Below are 5,183 nucleotides of genomic sequence, written 5' to 3' on the forward strand. Positions count from 1 at the left end.
ACAGTTTTTTTGGTAATTGTCCTACAATTCTTGCATTTTCTGTTCTTTTTCATTCTTTCTTCTCTTTGTATTTCAGTTTTGGAAATTTCTATTGATATTCAAGCTCACTGATTCTTCCTCTGGCTCTGTTCAGTGTATTAATAAACCCTTCAAAGGCTTCCTTCCTTCCTTCCTTCCTTCCTTCCTTTCTCTTTCTTCCTTTTCATTCTTTCCTTCTTTCTTTCTCCCTTTCTTTCCCTCCCTTCCCCTTCCTTCCTTCCTTCTTTCTTTTCTCTCTCTCTTTCTGTCTTTTTAAGACAAGTTCTCACTATGTTGCTCTGGCTAGCCTAAAACCCCTGGGTTCAAGTGATCCTCCCAGCTTAGCCTTCCAAGTAGGTGGGACAAATATGCCATTCTACCATATCCAGCAATTCTTCATTTCTGTTACAGTGGTTTTTATTTCTAGCATTTCCTTTAGATTCTTTCCTAGAGTTTCCATCTCTCTGCTTACATACACATTTGTTCTCTCATATCATCCACTTTTTCCAGGTCTTCAGCATATTAATTACAGTTATTTTCATTTCTAGCCTGATAATTCCAAAATCTTGGTTATATCTGAGTCTGTTTTTATGCTTGGTTTGTCTCCTCAGACTGTGTTTTTCCTGTTAGGATGTCCCTTATAATTTTTTGTTGAAAACCAGATATGATTTATCAGATAAATGTAACTGAGGTAAACAAGCTTTGTATATGTATATACATATATATATATATATATATTTTATATATATATATATTTTTAATTGCACTTTAGGTTCTGGGGTACATGTGAAGAACATGCAGGATTGTTGTATAGGTACATACATGGCAATGTGGTTTGCTGCCTCCATACCCATCACCTGTATCTGGCATTTCTCCCCATGTTATCTCTCCACAACTCCCTACCCCACACTGTCCCTCCCCTAGTACCCCCCAGCAGACCCCAGTGTGTAGTGCTCCCCTCCCTGTGTCCATGTGTTCTCATTGTTCAACACCCGCTTATGGGTGAAAACACGCAGTGTCTGGTTTTCTGTTCTTGTGTCAGTTTGCTGAGAATGATGGTTTCCAGATTCATCCATGTCCCTTCAAAGGACATAAACTCATCATTTTTTATGGCTGCATAGTATTCCATGGTCTATATGTGCCACATTTTCCCTCTCCAGTCTATCATCAATGGGCATTTGGGTTGGTTCCAAGTCTTTGCAATTATAAACAGGGCTGCAATGAACTTATGTGTGCATGTGTCTTTAAAAGGGAATGATTTATAATCCTTTGGATATATACCCAGTAATGGGATTGCTGGGTCGAATAGAATTTCTATTTCTAGGTCTTTGAGGAATTGCCACACGGTCTTCCACAATGGTTGAACAGATTTACACTCCCACCAACAGTGTAAAAATGGATTCCCTGTTTAATAAATGTCGTTGGGAAAACTGGCTAACCATGTGCAGAAAGCAGAAACTGGACCCCTTTCTGGCACCTTACACTAAAATTAACTCCAAATGGATTAAAGACTTAAACATAAGACCTAACGCCATAAAAATTCTAGGAGAAAACCTAGGCAAAACCATTCAGGACAGAGGCATAGGCAAGGACTTCATGACCAAAACACCAAAAGCATTGGCAACAAAAGCCAAAATAGACAAATGGGACCTAATCAAACTCCACAGCTTCTGCACAGCAAAAGAAACAATCGTTAGAGTGAACTGGCAACCAACAGAATGGGAAAAAATTTTTGCAATCTACCCATCTGACAAAGGGCTAATATCCAGAATCTACAAAGAACTAAAACAGATTTACAAGAAAAAAACAAACAAACCCATTCAAAAGTGGGCAAAGGATATGAAAAGACACTTTTCAAAAGAAGACATATATGAGGCCAACAGACATATGAAAAAATGCTCATCATCACTGGTCATTAGAGAAATGCAAAACAAGCCTTTAATAGGGGGTTTTATGTTTATCTGGCTTGGAGTTAGGCTGTGTTTCCTGTTTAATATAGCTCTGGTGTTAGAGGCTAAAATTTCCTCTGGTAACCTTGTTTTTGTCTCTCCTGTTATATTTAGGTTTTTTTAGTGTCTCTTTGAATATGGTGTGACGGTTGAAGTTCTTTAGCTGTAACCCCTCTTATTATACAGGAGTCTTACTGATGCAGCAGTAAGGTAAGAGGATGGGAATAAGTATTCAGCAATCCTGTGATCAGGTCTCTGTCTTTTAATAAGCCTAAGTTACGCATTTCCCTTTCCCCATGTTAGAGTGGCCTGGAGTTGGGGATATTCATTACCTCAGGTTGGTAGGCTTTCGTAAAACCACAGTCTATTAAGCTGTGGTAAAACAGTTTCCCTGTGGTCTGGCTTTGTTAAGGAGAACAGAGGGCTCTGGGGGTATTTCAAAATGGCTACTTTTCCCCTCTCCCTGTTGGAAGCACAGGGGGATTTCTCTTGATCTGTGAAGATCAAGAGATCTTCTGAGAGCCTGTTGGGGTTCCTGGAGGTAAAATTCAGGAAAGTGTAAGGGCCTTCACACAAAGAGTCTGCTGGAGTTTGTCCCATGGCCTCAGTTCTCTAACGGATCTAAGAAGAGTTGTTGAATTTCAGTTTGTCCAACTTAATTCTTATTTTGAAGACAGAAGTAATGACTTCCAAGCTCTCAATATGTTGAACCCAAACGTATATTATTTTAAATTGACAATTGCATATAGCAACTGTACATTGCATTTATAGATACATAATTGATTTTTGCATGAGTATCTTTTTTCCTACTACCTTACTGAATTCACTTCTTAGTTATAGGAGTTTTTTTTTAAATACATCCCTTAGGATATTCCATATACATAATCATGTCATCTGCACATAGGGACAGTTTTGTTTCTTTTCCTAGTCCGTGTCTCTTATTTCCTTCTCTTGCCTTATTGCACTGGCTAGAACTTCCAGCACTATATTAAATAAGAGACATAAAATTGAACATTCTTTGTTGCTCCTCTTAGGGGGAAAGCATTCAGTTTTTCACCATAGAGCATAATGTTAGCTGTAGGTATTTTAAATCTTTATCCAGTTGAGGAAGTTACCCTTTATTCCAATTTTTCTGAGAATTTATATCATAAATGTGTTAAATTTTGTCAAATTTTTTTGCATGGATTGATATGATTATGTGATTTTTCTTCTTTAGTTACTATAGTGAGTTACATTGATCAATTTCTGTTATTGAACCAGCCCACATTTCTGGAATACACCCCGTTTGATCATGGTATGTAACTCTTCTTATATTGCTGAATCCTATTTGCTAATATTTTGCTTTTTTTTTTTTTTTTTTTTTTGAGACGGAGTTTCGCTCTTGTTACCCAGGCTGGAGTGCAATGGCGCGATCTCGGCTCACCGCAACCTCCGCCTCCTGGGTTCAGGCAATTCTCCTGCCTCAGCCTCCTGAGTAGCTGGGATTACAGGCACATGCCACCATGCCCAGATAATGTTTTGTATTTTTAGTAGAGACGGGGTTTCACCATGTTGACCAGTATGGTCTTGATCTCTCGACCTCGTGATCTACCCGCCTCGGCCTCCCAAAGTGCTGGGATTACAGGCTTGAGCCACCGCGCCCGGCTTTGCTAATATTTTGTTAAGGATTTTTCCATCTATGTTCATGAAGAATCTGGGCTGGTAGTTTCCGCCCCCCGCCACCCCCTGACTCCTGCTATGTCTTTGTCTGGTTTTTGTGTTGAAGTAATATTATCATCATAAAATGAACTGGGAAGTGTGCTCTCTTCTTGTATTTTGTTTTATTATTATTATTTAGACAGTCTTGCTGTTGCCCAGGCTGGAGTACGGTGGTGCAATCATGGTTCACTGCAACCTCAAACTCCTGGCCTCAAGCAATCCTCCTGCCTCAGCCTTCCCAGTACAAGTGCAGGCCACCACATCTGGCCAATTTTTAAATTTTTCTTTCTCAGAGAGGGGCCTTACTATGTTGCCCAGAAGACCTTAAGCAATTCTCCTACCTCAGCTCCTCTTCTTGTATTTTATGGAAGAATTGTTGGTGTTAACTGTTCTTTAAAGGTTTGTTAGAATTATTCAGTGAAACTGTATGGGCTTGAAGATTTCTTTTTGGGGAGTTTTAAATTATACAATCAATTTGCTTAATAGGTATAAGCTATTCAAGTTATCTATTTTATACTGGATGAGTTGCAATCATTTGTGGTTTATGAGTTTATATGGTCCATTTCATCTGAGGTATAAAATATATTTGTGTAGTATTGTTGGTAGTATTCCCTTGTTATCTTTTTTATGCTCACATGGTATATGGTGACAGTCCTGGTTTAATTCCTATTTTTAGTATCTCTCTCTCTCTCTCTCTCTCTCTCTCTCTCTCTCTCTCATCAATCTTTCTAGAGGTCCAATTTTGTTGACTTTTTCTCCCAAAGAATCAGCACTTTGTTTCATGGATTTTCTGTTTTCAGCTTCACTGATTTCTGCTATTTATTATTTTTCTCCTTCTGTTGGTTGTGGGTTCATTTTGCTTTTCCTTTTCTATGTACTTGATGTAAAATCTTATATTATTCATTTGGGACTTTTCTTCTTTTTTAATGTGTGCCTTTAGTATTCTAAATTTACTTGTTAGTACTGTGTACTGCTTGCATTATGCCGAAAATATTAATATATGGGTTTTAAATTTTTATTCAGTTCAGTGTATTTTTAAAATTTTCTTCTACATCTCCTCTTTGATTTGTATTTAGAATTGTGTTGCAAATTTACAATTTCCCTCTATGTCTCTATATCTGGGTTTAGCCATGTTGGCCAGGCTGGTCTTGAACTCATGACCTCAAGCGATCCACCCACCTTGGTCTCCCAAAGTGCTGGGGTTACAGGTTTCAGCCACTGCGCTCAGCCTAATAGTTTTAATCCACTCAATCTTTGTCTTCTACTGCTGTACATAGACCTTCATATTTTATGTAAATGTTGATATGTAAGAGCTTGTAAAACACTTAGTTTCCAAATGTTTATGTTTTCCTCTTATCTTTCTGCATTGATTCCATTGTAGTCAAAGTGCATGCTCTGTACAGTTTCAGTTCTTTCAAATTTATTGAGCTTTGCTTAATGAATCTGGACACAGCTTATCTTGGCATATATATACATATATACATATATATATATATACATATATATATATATGCGGGC

The sequence above is a fragment of the Saimiri boliviensis genome, chromosome 13 (genome assembly GCF_048565385.1).
Source record: "Saimiri boliviensis isolate mSaiBol1 chromosome 13, mSaiBol1.pri, whole genome shotgun sequence".
Lineage (NCBI taxonomy): Eukaryota > Metazoa > Chordata > Mammalia > Primates > Cebidae > Saimiri > Saimiri boliviensis.